The following is a 19233-nucleotide window of genomic DNA, read 5'->3' as shown; positions in this document are numbered from 1 at the left end:
AACCATGCTGACAAACCTTAAAAATAAATTTTATTTTTAAGTAGATCTCAATTGCACCTGTCCAAAACCACAGCCTTTCTATTTTGCCCTGCTGAAAAATAAAAAACAATCAAAAGAGTGAGCAGGAAATAATTATGTTAATTTTAACATGAAATAAAAAAAAACCCACAAACTTATCTTTGAGATTTGCTGCTACTTTTTTTTTTTTTTAAAGGAGAGTTTAAGACAGTGGTTAATATTTTGAACAATGTTCAATATCCTGATCTTACAAGAAGTTTTCTAAGAAAATAACTGGTCAATATAAATTTTTTACTAACAGGCTTTAGCTATAATTTTTAAGAAATTATAGCTATTAGAGAAAAATTCAATTCAATTAGTGTATCAAGGGCTTTGAACTTCTTCATAATGGCTGGTAACTACACAAGCTCATTTTGCACTTAGTATTCCTGTGGTAACCATAAACTCCTCAGGGCTCACTGCAGCAACTGCATATTTATCCTAACTTTTAATTAAATATTAAAAATAGACAGATGTTGCAAAGAATCAAAAAGGAAATTTAAGGGTTTGAAATCATTCCTCTATCAAACATGCTGCCAGAATTTTCATCTTGAGAGGTGAAATGGTGAAACAGTAATTCACATAAGAGAAGTGTGATAAGAGGGCAGTGAATCACTTCTAGGGATTATTCAAAGCATGAAAAAGGCCCTGGATTTCAACCACAAATCCTGCTCATTTGCCTTGGAATAGGTGACACTGTTCATCTAAACGACCTACATGTGCTGTAATCACTGGGGAGTTTTCAATGATAATGTGTTCAAATACCAACTACTAATTATTATTTGCAATCATTGAACTAAATCAAAGTTGATAGAAATGACCACTATTTCAATTTGCAAGTCTTATTCTCTTTAAATTGTTCCAGGATGTTAAGGATGGTAATTGCTTCAAAGTCCTTTGTATGTGGTGTATGCAGCAGGTATGGTGGGAAGAGATAACATCAGTTTTGGGGAGTAAACCCTTAGAGGAACAAGGAATTGCTCAGGGAGATTATTCCAGTAGAGCAAAGATAGTCTGTGCTCATTATGTGTCCTAAATAGGTGCTTTTTTCCCCATTCAACTCCAAGGGCAAAACCAAACAATGAGGAGGGCTGTTATCCTGGTTCTTTCTCTGGTCAAGTTTCCAGAGTCCACCCAAAAAAAAGAGTCTTTTTAACGTATTTCATAAGACTGTATGTAAAGCTCATGTGCCTTTTTCCTGGGTATGTCAATCTAAATTCCTGGTATCACGCGGTCATGTAACAATCCTGTTCTGTAAAAATTCAGTGACTGGTTTTTCTGTGAGTACAGAGCAATCTTTGGAAAAGTGAAAAAGAAAAGAAAAAAAACAGTACCAATAACCAGAATTCAAACAAAGATGGACTCTCAGGCCTAACTCAGCTGCTTGAAGAAGGTTTTGGCTTTAGAAAGTGGAGATTTTTCATTACTGCAGGTGATACATGAAATACATGCACTTTGAGGCGTGCAGATATCCAGGAAGGTAACAGTTTTCATTGTGTTCCTTTCCCCAAAAACTTCCACCGGCTTAGAGACATTTGTTTAGCAAAAGCATAGCCAGTCCTGGGACATAATAATGTCATTTTGGATTAGATCACAATAGACTAGGTTCAAAATTCCTTTTTAAACCTCCCAGGACAGTAATATTCAGATCCTAATATTATCAAGCAAAAATAAAGAAATCTTAAAAATACTGCAGTAACATAAAAAATATACTCTAAACCAAGAAGCCATATGGAAAATAGACATTTTAAAAATAGAATCTAATGTAAAATATTACCTTTCAAATAGATTCATTATTTATTCTAGATATCATAGTACATTGACCATGTAGCCATGTCGTTAACCAGACCTGAGTCATGGCAACGATATTACATTACAAGAGAAAACAGAAAAGGGAAAAAAGAAAAAGATACTTTCACACGAGAAATTCAATTTACTTTAGGCTCTGTTGCCACCAGAGACCAATTTGGAGCAGGTCCTGTGATAAATCCACCACCCAATGCCATTGCAAATTGCTGGGTTAATGAAGGGAGTTCAAGTAGGGAAATGAGAGGCGAGAGTAGCAAGGGGCTGATCATCTGTAAATTACTTGCTGCAGGGCGTGCTATGTTAAAGCTCAGAGAGTGAAATACACCATTTTTTTTCTTAGATGATAAGAGGATTTACTTCACTTTCATTACTATATTTCACCAAAACTTCCCCGTCAAGCTAATTCATTTTTGTGTACCCAGCGGTGTAAGGTTATGGCAGAGGAAATTCATGTGCAAAAAAGGAGTGAAATAAAGGCAGATCAGAGAGAAAACATATGAAGCTTTTTAGGTAAGAAAATACTTTTCTAAAGTAATGAATATGCAGTTTTAAAAATGTTTGATACTATTCGCAGGGGAAAAACAACTCTGGTAATTTTCTTTAGTAAATTGTATATTGTACCTTCACTCTTCCTCTCCTAGTAGTTACTTAAAACTGGGGGAGGGAATCACTTATGCCATCTATAGAGAATGGTTTACTTCCCTTCCCCACATGCTCCAAAAACTATACTTATAATTATCTTTCACTAACTTCATAAGACGATTTCATTTTTTTTTTGTGAATTCATTTTTCCTGTAACTTTATCTTTGCAGTGCAGAGTTCTATAAAGTACATCAATATCTTTTCAAGTGCACCAATTTGAAACTAGTGAGACATAATCTTTATTTCTTGATTTGGTTTTTTGGAGGTGGGGGGGGTTGTTTCTTTTATTTGTTGTTGGTTTTGTTACTGTTTTTTATAGGTGATAATTCTATCAAGTGAAGAAAATAGTAAAGACTGTTCCCTCATCTCTTAATATCAAGCATTAAATTCACTACTCTCTTATAGCCTCAACTGCCATGTATTAATGGAGTTACTTTTGTGAGTGGCATTGCCCTCATGTTCATAGGGTTAGTATTTTCTCTAATGCTGCTCTCTTTGTCTTTTTCAGGGAGACAGGCTCCTCTACATGAAGAAGGATGCAGGATTTCCACATTAAGCTTCTGAGTGGGCAGGATTCATTATGGTATTTCTCTGCTGCATGTTTAGGAGCCACAGGGTCTGTCTTGACCCCTTGCAACTGTCCTCTTGCAAATAAAATAAAGGTAAGAATCTAGATATTTCAGTGTTTTTTATTTTACCATTCTATCTTCTGAACCGATATAACAGTGCTGGTTTGAACTATGAAGCAGAAAGAAAAAAGCTAATGTAAAGTATAAATAGATATAAGGTTCTCTATCACTTTCTAAAATTTCAGCTTTGATGCTCATTACTTTTTAGAAATAATTTTATGTTGTCAGTTTTTCTAAGTAGTGTCATATGTGAATTTTGAGTCTTAGTCGTTCCCAAGAACACTGCTGTACTCTTTTATTTTATGTATTTAAAGGATGTAAAGGGGAAAGCTGTAACAATTCCCCAAACCAAGAAAATCCGAGTACACCTTTAAACAATCTTAAGGAAAATTCCTCTGTTCCAAGAGGAAAAGAAGAAATCCTTCTGACATCTTCCATTTTATTGAGTTAACCATAGTAAATTGTTCATCATGAGTATGTAAGTTGATTTTTCACGTCCACTGTGAAGATGTTTCTAGCAGGGAAAAAGGTCTTGAAGGCCATGATAGCCTGGCGCTGGTACATACTGATAGCTGAATCAGCCAAAACCCAATAGACAAAGAAAAGCCAAACATGTTAATGAAAGCATGCAGACCCCGTGCAAAGGACCTTGACACCACAGTGCGGCTTCTTTAGCAAATAGCAGGGAGCCCTTGAAGCCTGATAAGAGTGCAAGCAGCCATCGGCATCATAGTTAGCAAATCCTTTTATGAACAGAAGGGCACTAATCTGCGCCCCTGATGTCAGCGCTAATACCAGCTAAAACATCCGTCGAATTACTTGCAATATGTTGGCCCTATGGCAAAGATGGGAGATGAAACATCATGATTTTCTTATTTTTGAAAATTGTGAAGAAAGTTAGAAAGGGCTGACGATTTTGTTAAAAATCAGGAAGCAAAAGAAGAGTTCAGAAACTTTTGTCAAATGCTCCCCACTTCACGGGTGATGCACTTCAGGTTGCACGGCCAACAAAGCCTGATTAAAAAAAATATATATCTGATCAAAAAACCTGTACCTGATCAAAAAAACACTTTTGACTTCGTGCTTCTGTTTTGAGATGTGAGGGCAGCTTCAGACTCTAGAAGCTGCTAAAGAACTGTTACTTGTTTTTCATACACAGGGCCCAAAATGCCAGTCTCAGAACCACCCCCCCCCCCCCCCCGGGTCAGAGCCTATTGCCTTGACACATGTGCCAGCAGCATTGGTTATCACCACCTATAAATAAAATCTCTTCTTCCCCTCACATGGAGAGAAGATAATTTCTAAAATTCTAAGGTTTTGATTCTAAATTTCCAGAGGAAAAAAGAAAATTGCAGTAATAGAGATTCTCCCACACCTGCTCTCTGTGCTATTACCATAGGTGAGCCCTTTATTTGCCATTGGACTATGAAAGGATCTATGCTGAAAGCTACTGCCCTGCTTCAGAGAGAGCTATTTCATTTCATTTTTCCTAAGATTTATCCCAGCTCCCATGGAGAGTGTAAAGAACTGATGCTTTTATACCCGAAGCAAGATGCGTGTTACCAGCTTCAGCTGCAGATGTATGACAGTGCCTACTCCCCAGATACATATGACTTTTGTCTCTCTTCACTACCTGGAAGCATCTTCCAAATCATTTTTGAAAAGACACACTAGTAAAGAGAGTTGCTAGCCCAGAATGGATATAATTGAGTGCTATAGCCATCTGTTCAGACACCAGGGTTTGCATGCCTCTCCAGACTTGGTAGCCAGAAATCTGGATCAAAGAAAGTAACTCCTTCTGTGTTTTTAGAGAACATATGAAAGGTCAGGTCCTTGAATGAGTGCCTCTACAAGCTTTAATCTCTGATTAAGCACAGGAACAACAAAAGCCTGAAGGCAATTGTATTTCTTACTGAAAGATTAATTAAAACTTATCGGAATGCTGGTTAATTTAGTCTTTGACCTTTTGAATGTGCTAACAAGTCAGAATAACTGTGTAGAATCTTTGCAATAGACAACCAAAACAAATTGTAAAAGCATCAAGTTTAAATTGCTGGCATGTCTGTCTGCAGCTAAAGTGGGTACCTTATTTGCTCAGCAAATTTTCTGCAAGAACTTCTAATTTTTGGCTGTAGCCTGTGAGAAAGAATGCTGCCAAAATGGAGGAACCAGTTTCCTGGGGACTTGTAGCATACATCCAAAATATTTGACTGGTAGTCACTGGGAACATGAGAAACATTTGAAGTGAGTCAAAATGTGGAGGGGATTTTTCCCTCAGAAATAGTAACAAGATTACTTTCGAGACATGTAATTCTACTTTCTAGGCTATTATTATTACTCTCATCTTCATTATTTTTGTTATTGCTCTAATTTCCTATCTCTTTAGATTCTGGCATGGTGAGCTTGGGGAGCAGACCAAGGGCAGCTGCCTCCTCTGTCAGTGTGCCCAAGGGGTGTTTGCTGTTTTCTTCATGGTCTGAGAGATGGCTGTGGTGAGAGACACAGAACACCCCTGTACCATGGAAATCCTTAAACCAGCACCCAGCAGTCCTTTCGTGCTATTCGTGACTGAGTACCTCTGAGTCAATTCACCTGCCTAAAGCAATAACAGCCTGTTTGTGGAGATTCCTTCACGTCAAAGCATTAAATGGATTTAAATTCCTCCCCCACACCATACCCAGGTGCCTCTGACACTGACCACCAAAATGATGGAAAGCTATAATTCCTACAAAAGTGGCACTCACAGAAGAGTGTGGATGTGGCTTGGGGCAGATGGGGTTTGGGGCTTTTGAGTGTGGGTGGCAGAGAGCTTCTCAGGGGTGTGAGGACACCTGGGTGTCCATCATCGGTCCCGTTAAAGACCAGCTTGTCATTAATTACTTTAGGTTTTACAAGTAGCCAAAACCTTTCTCAATAGGCCCATTTGACCCATCACAGTAGTGTTGAAACTCTGAAAAAACAAGTGCAGTCTCTTCTGCCCTACAGTGACCTCTTCAGACCCAGATTTGAGGCACATGCAGGACATTGATTACATAGTTCCTATTTATTGTGGGAATTTCAAAAGAAGTAGATGTTTGGGGGATTTTTAGTGGTTTGTTTCCACATTAAATTCACCATGAAGTTTGAAAGGCTTGGATAAATCATATAATGAGTTTGTAGATTTGTCCAAAGTTTGAAACTTTGAATCCTTTGTTGGAAGGAAAATGGAAAATACTTCCATTTTCCCATGTTCATTAGTGAATAATTCTAATTTATTTGGCCTACCAGAAATTTGAGAATGAGATCTGATCAGCATGTTTGTGTTCAACAACACATATAAATATGAAAAAGAAAAATACATACATATGCAGACACATGTATAAAGTTAGTTTGTATTTACTTCAGTAGATAGTATATATATACACACAATATACTCAAATGGGATATACTATATCCCAACATAGTGATGCTGAACAAATTTGATTCATGATCAGCATAGTGAGCTTCTTTCAGAGGTTCTTCAATTTAAACAAAAGTCTTCTAAATGCATGAACTTAAATAAGTGTGATGAAGAGGGCTCTTCTTTGTTGAACATGTACCATGTTAAGCTATTAGTGCAAGAATTAAGCAAACAAAAACCCCCAACAACATTCTGATTACTAAATTTGCTAATTTACTTAGTGGTTTTACCAGGTTAATTGTATTTTGTTAATCTCTCTAGAATTAATTTTTCTATCCATGTTCCCTTGAGAATTTTTCTTGCAAAGGAAGAAAAAAGCCTGAGAGCTTTAGTACTCTGACATTTTTGTTTCACATTAAAACAAATTTCAGAGTCTCTGGAGGGAACATTACCTCCAGCTACTTACTCCATATGCACTTGCAGAGAAAAATATGGCAATACTTAAAATGCAACATTCTAGTGAATATCTGAGATTTACATATGAATACTCAGATATTTTCTCTCTTAAGCACCCTAAAATCTCATCAGTCATTTCTAAAACGTTCTGAGTGATGCTGTTTGCTGCTCTTTCAAAATTGTGAACGCTGTGTTTAAGGACCCTCCATCACTGCCTGTTCTCCTGAAGTATTTTTTGTGAGGGCTGAGAGGAAGCAGTTTAGAGGAATGAAGAACATGAAACACAGGCAAATCATTCCTGTTTCTGCTTAATTTAAGATGTTTAAATTGAAGGTTTTTTGTTTGCTCAGGTCTCACAAAAAGAATCCTCTTGACTGGATGCAGGTTGGAAACAAGTTTGAAGGACTGAACCTTCAGCAGAAATCCTGTCTCCTGCTGCACCAGCTCCCACCGCTTTGGCAGCCCCTCCAAGGAACGACAGACACAAACAGAACCTGGTCCTTGACCTGCAGAACGCTTTGTACACGGAGCTTTGAGAGCTGGCAGGTCCAAACCTGACTGACTATCCGGTCGGTGGTGAGAGGATTGCAGGACACCTTCACCTCCATCTTCCCACTAATGGCAGGGCTGCAATACCGGAGGGCAACTTTCCTGGAAACTGAAATAAAGGTGCAAACAGCGTCTCCCCTCCCCGCTTCTGTGCACCTTGAAATGGCCTTACGGCATCCAAGAACTTGTGTGTTGTTCGGAATTGAAAGATCAGCTCTTCCAGTGGAAGGAAAAGAATTCATATACTCGTTATTTTTATAATTTACTTATATTTAATATTTAGCTTTAATTGTTGCCTATTTCAGCCTCTGAAAAGGTGACCTTGAAGATGTTTTCATAGTGTTTTGTGAAGTTTTTGTTGTTAAAAATTATTGGCTTGTTTTGTGGAGATTTGGGATTTAATTTTTGATTTATTTTCCTAGGGGAAATTTTTCTTTTGAGTCATGGTTTTTAAAGTTTGTATCTTAAATATTTATCAGACTTTTATGTCTGTATTTCACCCTTTAGTTACTTTTGACATGTGCAAAGAAATTTTTATTTCAAAACTAATTCCAAGATTTAGCAAATTCTATTTCTTAAAAATTAAAAGCATCATGCACTTGTCAGTATATTTAAAATGCATTTTCAAAATGTGAATCATGTAAAAACCCAGCTTGTTTAACTAGACAATTCAGAGTACGGAGATTCTGAGCTACCAGAACTTTCTTTTAAAAACAAAAATAACATTATTGATTTTTTTCCTTGAACATTTTTCTCTTGGGGTCTCTTCTCAGTAACACTTATTTTATTTCTTCAGAGCTAGAAAATTCACAAAATAAATACTTACACCGTAAGATAAAGATGTATTTATTCTTACTGTGCACACTCAGAGGCTTTTCAATTCTGGTAAGTAATTAAATGATCAAATTGTTTACCTTCTACCTTAGAGAGTTTCATTTTAAACTAAAAATGGGACAGGAAAAATCACAAAATTAAATCTTATTTCCACTTTTTGTATTTTTTTTTTCCTCTAGGGAAGAGTCAGGATTTATTGCAGAGTAGATTTATACCTATGCCCATCACAACAGAGCTAGCACATGATTGATGTCAAATGCTAAAATATATGACCAATGACAGTTTATTATCATTTGTTTATTAAGTCTGATGTCTTCAAAACTGGCACCAATTGAATGAAAACCTGATCTTTCCATAAATCTTAGGAATGTGTCCTTGTTGACACATAGTTAGTATGCAGGATTCATAGTATTAATATTTATCTAGAGCATACACCTATCCTTGAGTCCTGGCTGTTTCATTAATTCTCAGCATACTCAGTGACTGATTTATTTACTCCCAAGAACAGGCTTTTATGGGGGCTGGGGTTTGTTGCTTTGGTGGGTTTTTTTTTCCCCTTTTTTCTTTCCCAGAAAGGAATCAAAGAAATAATAAGACATCTCTGCCAATCCTAACAGAGATAGTTCAAGGTACCTTACACGGTTCTGTATCGCTCAGTACAACTTTTGTACACAATAGAGCTCCATGTTTGACAGCCTCACAGTCAGTGAGGGAGGTGCAAGAAAAACAGCCTATGTTCCTGTTTCAGGAGGGATTTCTGCATAAACAATGTTTTCTCTTCCAAAACTCTTCCCTACATGGGTAAGTTTAGTCACATAACCACTCTTGTACAGGCCACCAGGAACACAGGGATAGCCTGCAGCTGGGAAAATGGATTGATGCACAGTTCCATCAAGCACAGCAATAGTCATTTTGTTCCTAATGTGAACTGCAGAAATCTTGTTTAAGAACATGTTAGATGATCTTGATGGAGCTGGTGTAAAGAAATTAGGTCACAAATGTCTTAACCAATATTTTCGTCAAATATTGTCTGCCTCCCCATAGGTCTTAAGAGTCTTTAAAGAGTGATTTTGTTTTTTCCTCCATTAAGTAAATGGATTCAGAAATTGATTCTGCCCTCTCCAACCCAGCCTAATGTAGGATAACTTCTATGTTTGTGTGGGACAAGTTCTGTTTTAAGCCAGATTTTCAGACACACATATACAGTTGCACTCAACTAACTTTGCTGACAGTTTCTGGCTCTACACTCCCCATCCCCAGCCACACAAACATGTAGCAATATTCCCAATCTTACTAATCTAATAAATGATTTACATTGCTTCAGGCTAAACAAAACAAGCCAGCACCCCATGAGGCATCCCATAAAACCCCAGCTGTCCATCCATGTCTTACCTTGTTATAAGATAGCAAACACTGACATGTACTTAATGTAACAGCAGAAAGTTGTGTTAACTCTTTTTCCACCCTTTCCCCCTTCTTGTTTTTGTTCTTTCTAGTAAGGCTTAAGTTCTTAAAGGGTTATATAAGTTCTTAAAGGGTTATACTTGATGTATATATTTTCTTATAATTGTATAAATAAGCTAAAATGTGAAAGGAACTAGAACACTTAATTCTCCACCCAGTGTTCATTAGATGTAAATGTGGGAAGGGCAGTTCAGTGGAGTCTAGTCTCTGATATTTTTTCTCATCACAGAGAATTAAAGTTACCAGAGAGTAAAAATGTTGTTTAATTTAGTTAAAAATTAAATTCATTTTCACACTATACATAATACACTATTCTATCATGGAAGTGATCATTCATTTTTATTAGACAACAGAAGGGGATGAGACAGAAGTTCACAAGATTAGGAGAGTGCTAGTCAAAAGACAGCAAGTAATGCACTCTGACTTTTCTCATGAAATCTATTCATTACAACTGGTATTCCTTAACATTTCTGTTACCAAGGCCAGATTTCTTATTCCTTTGAAAGACATTTATTTTTCTATTCATTACCTTACTTTAAGTATTAGTTATATTGAAATAATTTTTCAATGTCTTTTATTCTTCTTTTTTTTTGTCTCTGGACTGTGAGAAAAGGCAGATTTCACTACAACAGTCACAATCAAAGGCTTATGTCCTCAGCAGAAAACCTATCCTCCTTTTCTCTCAGAGAAGCACAGAGCCCATTTTGTCTGTGCAGCTTATCATTCTCTGCACAAGGTTAGAAAACTAACAGGCTCAGATCTGGGTTTAGACCACAGAAACATCTGTGTGTGTCTTGCCAAACACACAGACTTATGCCAACTCCTGCATTCTCTAGCAGAGAATTTTGCCATAATATTTGGCCACAAAGGTATCCCAAAGCTCCTGGTTTGCTCAGTGAGCCTGGAACAGATGCATCAATAAATTAATCTGTAATTTTACAGCATTTAGAAAACACCAAATAGCCCTGCTCAGTGCTGTCTGCTGAGACAGCATCAGAGACACAGTCTGTGGTTAGATGGACAGTGTGGGCAGTGGTGTACAAGATTTGTGTGCTACTGATGTGTATAGAGAGTGTCCATCTCCTGGACAGACACAGGAATGGCTGCCTGGCAGCTACAAAATCCTGAATGGGGACCCAGGGTTTCTGTCTGACTTATGTTCTTTCAATTTTGTAAAAATATTGATTTGTAAGAGAACACACACTGGAGCTCTCATAAAAAAAGCTGTTGAGAGAACATCTCTCTTGCCTGACACATCAGGAACTCCAGAAATTTCAACAAAAAAATTAGTTTCACCACATGAAGAAATCCGGGACATTTCTTCTGAAAGGGGGTCATGAACTAACAGGACTTGGGTTTCTTATGTCCTTTATGAACATTTAAAACAACCTGTGAAAGTTATTTGAGAAGCCACCCTTAGGAGTGAGGTCTCCTATCAAATTTTTATTGTGCAGTTGACAGCTGCCAGGTGTTGCAGACATCACATTTCAAACCCCCGTCTTTTGAAATGCCCATCTTTGAAGAGGACAGCTAATTCCCTGTACCAGGATATACTAACTCTCTCTGTTTCTCTTTGTATGCCTGCATGTCTGATTTCATGCTGTACTTGCATATTGTTGCAGTGAAGGTCAAGCAGAATACCAACCTTATTATAGGTCTAAAGGCACAGCCCAGCTTCACAGAACTTCCCTGTTCAAACTCCATGTCCTTCAGCAGGACTTTTCATGTCCTTCAGCAGGGCTTCTGCAAAACATACAGTTGTAGGTTTAGACCTCAATAAATGGTACTGTCATTATTATTTATATTATATCTGTGCTATTGGACCCTGCGATAGCCAGAATGAACAGATGCTCAGGAAATTATTCAGTGGCATATGGCTGACCTTGTCATCTCATAGAAGGTTTTGTAACACTGCTTATATTTCTTTTTTATATAATTATAGAAAACTATTTCATGTTTGCTCATGCTTGCTGAGAGTAAAGAGGGCAATAAATCTGGATTACAGAGGAACATGAGGACAGCTTACAGCAACAATGTGGTTTAAATGAAATGTCTTATCATTTGACTTGAAATTACATTATTGTAACATTTTGGAGGCTTGAGTGAGCAATTATAGAAGTAATATATCTGCAGCACTACAGCAACTTAAGTATTTACAGAAAACTAAAACTAAAAACCAGAACAATTTTCCTGAAAACCTTGCCCTGGAAGTATTGCATGTATTTTCAATCACCTCATAAAATCTGTTTCTTATGGTTGAACTGAGTCCCGAACATCACCTTAAATGATATATCAAGTTGGACTAGATAAGAAAACTATCTCAGCTTTAAGCAAGGACAAGAAATTACAGTGGCAGAAATCACAAAATATAGTACAAAAGTCTCTTCAGAGAAAAGGTAATAACCTACACTACTGGTATGCAATTTTTTGACACCCATGAAGATAGTTTTTCTTCATGGACATAGGACAATGGATTATTTCTCAATCACAGAAATGTTACTATTTTTATACAAATTATCTTTGTCTGTTAGGCTTTAAGTAATTCATCATTTTTCTGTTTCTCTGTCAAGCCTTGGTCATTTCATCAAGGAACAGATAAAGAGTTTGGAGAATTAGATCCCTAATTACATGACAGTAATTAAAAAATTAAAACTAATAACAGTAACATTTCATATATAAAGGGCTGAAAATTATTCACACAAATGGTTTGGATCTCTTAAAAAATTGGCAACACAGCTGGCCACTTCTTCATAGTTATTATTTCTGCCTGAAAATTAGCACATTCTGAGATGGTGATGAGTGACTATGAAATGTGAAGGTTGCCAGCTGTAGCAAGATCAAAGATCTCTTTCCCTGCCTATAAATTGCCACCATAAATGTACTGTCACAAACCACAATGCTATAAGACGTGTTGGCATTTCTCTGGTCAAGAAATTATATAACCTCATATTGGTTTTCAACACCTGCACTATTTACAAGCATTTGAGTCCTTGCCGGCTCAGTCCCTGAGGACAGCAATGCAGTCTTATGATCTGTTAACCATGAGGATTCATATCTGTTGTCATGTTTTGCTATAATTAAAACTGCCTGTTCAGTCATTTATAGTAAGCCTGAAAACCCAACTCAAAACAGAGGAGCTGGGAACATACACTTTCCAAGCCATGCATGGGCTACTCAGGGTGTATAAATAAAACACTCCCTTCACTTTTTCCACTTTCCACATGGTTTTCTTCCATCTCTGTGTCCCATTCTCTTCCATCCTCACTGCTCAAATATCTTCCAGCATGTATGGCTTTCTAACCTTTTTTCTAAACCCTAGAAATTCCTCTTCTAAAGAAAGAAAAGGAGGATGAGTATCTCCTGCCTATGGTGGGAAGTGATAGAGGATTTGGAGTGGTCCAGCAAATTTGTAAGAGATGGTTTCCTGTTTTTAAAACATTCAGACCAAATTCATTCACATATTCACACAATACTCTGCATTGAATCTGGATTAAAAAATGAATTTCAATTATAACAATATATAGTGTTGGATTCACCTACTTCTAGAGTCTTAGGGCTGGGCCTTTAAGAAGATCAGGAGAGGTCTGGTAGAGATTTATTTACAATGAAAACCAAGTAAAAAAATGCAGGCAAGAATTGCACATTTGTGGACATCAGACAGATAAAAAAGCCTCACAAAACAAATAGAAATGTGCAGATTTTTTTAGGAATTAAGTCAGGTACTATCAGGAATATTTAACAGGTTAAGTGAATTTCTTTCATTGGATTATTTTGATTAAGATCATTAAGACTGCCTAAAGATACAGGAGAGGAAAAAAAAGGAAAGTAAGAACATAAGAACACACTAAGAAAAACTACAGAAAATGCCAGTAACTTCTCATGCAATGTCTGTAGAAGATATATAGTGACAATAATATGTTGTTTCTTCCATGTCCTGACTTTTGTTGGTAGAGAAGAATAAGGTTGCTTTAAAATACACATGAAAATTCTCTAAAATACACACTGAAAGTAGTAAAGGCAACAGTCATTGGAGGCAGTCAGACATTATGTTGACAGGGTTTGTGGTTTTGTTCTCTCTAAAACAGATTATCAATATCTAATTATGGCAATTCATAAAATAGTAGACTGAATAAGATTAAAAATAAAAGAAGAACTAGAGAAAAATGTCATTACTCACTAGTGACACAGCCACATTAGCCTATTTTTACAGGGATACTGAACATCTTAAGGCAAAAGCAGAACATTAAAGATTTCTGATGTTTCCTGATTTGTCCTTCATTAGAAACATCATAACAATGTATTTTATCCCAGTATTTGTTCATGCCCAATGGTGGCTCAGAGAAAGCATGTTAAGATGAAAAAGCAGATGCAACTCAATAAAAGTTTGTCTCAATCTCAGTATAAGCATAGGATAATGCAGGCTCACTGCAGCTATATAATAAATGGATTCCTGGATCAGCTATAGAGCTGCTTTGAACAAATTACTTTACTCCTCAAAGTCTTGTTCTTTCCATCCATAAAATGAAAACATTAGCACTTACATTCCATATAAAATGCTGCTAGATTTGTAAGTAAAAAGCACTCCTTATGCTTTCACTACTGATGTGTCAGTCTTGCTTTCTGCAAATTTCTGAAAAAAAAAGCCAGACCTCTTCTGGTAACACCTCAGCAGTGTTGGCTTATCTCTTTTCTTAGCTTTATTATTTGAGTTCTGAATGTAAAGGGCAAGTTTTGACTTGATATACAGTACAGTGCTTTCCAGGTCATCTGGTCATATGTGCTCAACATTCTTTCAACACTGACAATTTCACAGGATGGTCTTAGTGAATTTGTGCACATTCAGCTTGCAATTATTTAGTCTAGTAATCATAGTCTGAGCAATGAAATAAAATGACAATAAGAATTATGTCAATGCCAGGTTTTTTCAGCTAAAACTCAAAATTACCATTTTTCAATAAAATAAATAGACATGACATAAATATGAACTCATAAACAAGCACAGGTCCAGTGCTTTTCCAATAGAAGCAAAAGGTGATTTTACTTTTTTTTTCTTTTTACTTTTTTTTTTTCTTGCTTGAGAATCCCTTATTAATAGGCTTCAGCTACTGAAATCCAAGGCCTTACAGAAAATATTTCAAGACATACCTTGACTGAAAGAAACAAAACAGATGAGGAATTGAATGGTACTCTATATTTTACTACTGAAGAAGTTGAAAACTGAAGGGGGAAAAACATGTCTTTTACTGCAAAAGAATTATGTATATTCAATGCAATGCTTAGAACAAACTTTCTTTCATGTCTGCTTAGATATGAGAGGAGATGTGTGTCTGTCATACACTTTTCACCAACTTAGTGCAGTTATCTTTGATTTATGCTGGTTTCATGAAGATTAAAATTTGACCCTTTTCTTATACTTGTTTATATAAGACATGAAAAATGACATGTTTTTCAAGTAATTAATAACTGAGATACCAAACTAATAATAAAGAGCTTGTAAATTAAAATGTCAAGGAAACTAATGCAATATTTGATAAATTACTATGTTGTTTCTGAGGATTACATTTTAATGTCATTCTAATAGCTTGATTATAAAGGGCAATTACTGCATTTAAAGTAGGCTGGGCAGAACATAACCAGACTCAGACCTAATTTTAAATTAACCTGGATGTAACATCTCAACACAAATATTTTCTTACCCAACCAAAACTGAACTTAATTATCAGAATTACTTTCCTCTTTTCTACCATATATCTGCTAATGTAATTTCCTTTGATTTTTTTTTAATGCATGTTTTTTTCCCCTCACTGTGCTTCCCAATATAACTGTAACCTTTCCCTTCTACATCAGTTTACTAATTACTGGACCACCTCTATGGAAATTAGTTAGAAAAACTGACAGTCACTGGCAGCTGATGAGCTCTTTTGCTGTGAAAGAGGAGTCCCTAAAGGCCTCACCCCCTGCCTGCAACCTTGCACCTGTATTCCAAAGACATAGGAAAGCATTAAAAGTGAGATGAATGAAGAAAAGATCAAAAGTTAAACCTGTTTTGTAGAAAATGTATTTTCTAGAAAATCTCTTCTAAACAATTATTTGTCCCCTTTTGTGGCAACTTTTTTTCCTCACAACAAAAACTTAAGGAAAGAGATTCTTTAAAATAGCCATAGGGTACCCAAAACAAAACAGTGTACCTAAAATCCAGGAGTCATTTCATAAGACTAGTAAAGTCTGAAGAGTAAAGGCAGTTCATTGGACTGTCTGTTCAGGACCCTGGAGTTTCCCAAGTGTAAGGTCAACATTGATTTTTATTTCTGTAGATACCAAAATATTTTTATTTCTCAAAAATATCCTTACTTTTCCAACTCAACTCTCCTATACTTGTGAAGACATCATTTCTTACTAGCAATTTGTGCCTTGAAAGAGAATAAATGTATGATAACACTTAAAATATATTATTAGACAGCATCTGTACTTTTGGAAAGCACACTCAGCTGTGTGATTTCATCTTTATTATCAGCCTTTAGGCTATCACTTCTTTTAAACTAAAGATAGTTTGGCATCTTTTGAAATGAGTGTGCACAAACCCCAGTGAAGTAAATGCTCTTAACCCATATCCTTTTCCCCACCTAGAAATGTCCATCACCATGATGGATGTTTGGTGTTTCTAAATGTTTGTGAACGGTTTTATTTGTGCCCCCTTCAGATGTTGCTTTTCTCATTTAGAAAATATTTGCCACTTTAACCATTTTATCCAAATCCCTGGAGTTAAGTATTTTCTGAAATAAATTTTAACTGGGACAAAAGACGAATATTTGAATATTTGTTCATCAATGTAACCAGAGAGAGCAATTGAGAGCATTAGTGAAATCTAGGCTTTCCTTGAGATAACACAGTATAAAAATGGTATGCTTTGGCTACAGTGAGCTGTGAGAGTCCTCAGCATTCCTCTTGTCAACCTACCACCTAAGTTTCTCGGGAGATCTCTTCCCAAACCATTTCCCCAAAACATCTGTATGAGCAGGGACCTATTCTTCTGACTCTTTGAACCTCTGGGGTGCACTGGATGCAGAGCTCAGGAAATTTCTTCAGCATTGCGTCTGGCAGAGCAGAGGAGCAGCAGCTAGCTGCTGGCATGGCACAAGTGGTAATTAGTTGAGGCAAGAGTTGCTGCCCACTGCCTCAGACTGTGCAGCTGCATCCAGGGTGTGCAAGTGGTGAGTGTTCATAACAGGGTGTCAGAAGGACCTCTGACACTGATGGATAACATTAAATCAAATCAAAAAGGTGCAATACTCTAAGAATGAGGCCTAGGAGCTATTGAATATGTCAGGAGAAAGCTCTAAAATGAAACATTCTAAGATTTTAAAGTGAGCCAAAAGGCATGGCAGAAAATTTAATCCTCTGCTGGGAGCAAAATGTCTCCTAACTTGAGACATCTAATGCTTATTTAGAAAGGGATAGAAAGCTATTCTGGTATATTTTGATACTTGCATGGCAGCCAAAAGCAAGAGTCCCTACTGTGACATGCCTCTCTTTATGGTGTTGCCATAGAGGAAGAAGGGATCCTGGTCCTTGATAAAACATGAGAAAATCAGCTTTGTTTCCACCAGAAATTTCAACATTGTCCAGTATCTGTTTTTAAAATAATTAGCACCCAAGTACCCAGACAATGTTCATTAAGATGGGTCTTATTTGCAAGAAGTATTCATTAGGCCTCATAAATAAACTATGCAAATTATGGCAACTGGCAGAATCACTGTACAGCTGTGCAATACAGTTACAGAAAGTACAGCAGCTTTACCCAGGAGGCCTGCTTTTTGAAAGTAGCACATTTTCCCCAGATCTACAATTTCAGTTTCTTGATTAGTTTGTTTTCAGTCTTACTGTTGTCATTATTTCAGGTCAGAGATTACCTTCATCAAATCTTGCACCAAGATTCAAGATCAAAAACAACAAAAAAAAATATTTTTCATCTGCCCAGTTGTGAAATACTGTACCTGGTAAAAAGCCTAAACTGCTGCTCCTTCCATTACTGAGTTTTGGGCCTCATGGAGTGGCTTTTGTCTCCTTCACATGAGCCTATCTGTCATTAAATAAAAGGTAAAAGGAAGACTAATTGGGTAATTTAATAATTTTTCTGCCATTTTACTCAGATTCCTCAGTGAACTTGGTGATGCTTTGTCCAGTCTGACTTAAAATATCTGAGGCAATGAGGTTTTGGTCCTGGGTTCCCATAAGAAAAGAAATAATTCCCAGGAAAAATAAACATTAATTGTAAGTCAGAAGAAAATATTTTTGCATAATTTGTGTTCTTACATATTTTCATTAACTCAGTTTATTATTGAAAAAAAGGAAGAAAATGTTTCAATACCTTGGATACATAAACATACTGCTATGGGCTGCAATTTATCATACATCTTCTCAATCATGTTGTGTGAGTCCTCTTCCTTACCACAACAAACAGTAATTCAAATAACCTCAAGTTGCTTATACTTCAGCACTGGTTCTTGAAATGAAAGGGCACTTATGAAGAATTTATTTTCAGGTAAATTCAGATTAAAAAAAGGCATGCTCTAAGATCCTATCCAGAACACATCAAATAATTGCTGAGAGAATTTCAGACCAGAGTAGAACTAGTCTGTCATAGAGATACAAGCCTGCTAAAGACCCTGAAATGCACAGGCTGAACTTTAGGGCCTCACCACCAATTGCTTTCCCTTAATGCAGTTTTTTTATTATGCATTCCTTGTTACAGTACAAATTGACTTAGACAGCCTTTTGCTCGCTAAGCAACACTGTGGCTCTTCATTCTTGCAGCAGATTAAAATAACAAGTGGACAAAAATTACCAGAGATCATGGGTGATTTGTCTGTGTATTTAAACTCTACGATATTCCTAGACAACAGTCAGCAATTTAGCCAGGTTAATTTAAAGTATTTAAAGAAAATATTTAAATATTTAAAGAAATAAAATTTTAAAACTGAAATATTGCTTATTACTCTATCAAGCAATAAGCAGCATATTAGGACTAAGGATGGATTTTGCTACATTCTCTGATTTAAAAGATGGTGCCCTAATAACATAGGTAGGGTATGATAAATCATTAGAGGAACAAATCAAAGTAACAGCTCAGTACAATAAATCATAAGTAGTTGGGAATACCTCAGTTATTTATTAGAAAGTATTTAAAATTTAAATGTTCAAGTCCATGAAGTGACTATAATGCTATCAGAACCTTAAAAGGTTGCAAATACCACAAAGGAAAGTTGTGTTGAATTCCATAAAGTACTAAGAGAATTTATAATTAATTAAAAACACAAGGAAAACACTGCACTACTTCCTTAGCAAGTCACAATGTAACTAGTAGATCTGAACATGTTAATATGAATAAAACATGAACTCATTCTTATATAAATC

The 19233-nt window shown here is 36.3% G+C and overlaps 1 long non-coding RNA gene across 1 annotated transcript; it reads left to right on the top strand.

The window, feature by feature from the left end:
* Positions 1-336: 336 nt before the first annotated feature.
* On the top strand, positions 337-9872 carry LOC146763894 (uncharacterized). Its single transcript, XR_014951453.1, has 3 exons — positions 337-2376; positions 3017-3170; positions 7323-9872. It is a non-coding gene; the product is annotated as an uncharacterized LOC146763894 (long non-coding RNA).
* Positions 9873-19233: the final 9361 nt, after the last annotated feature.

The sequence above is a fragment of the Lonchura striata genome, chromosome Z, assembly GCF_050655825.1.
Source record: "Lonchura striata isolate lonStrDom1 chromosome Z, ASM5065582v1, whole genome shotgun sequence".
NCBI lineage: Eukaryota > Metazoa > Chordata > Aves > Passeriformes > Estrildidae > Lonchura > Lonchura striata.
The sequence above is the reverse complement of the archived record's forward strand: the minus strand, read 5'-3'. Positions and strand labels throughout refer to the sequence as shown.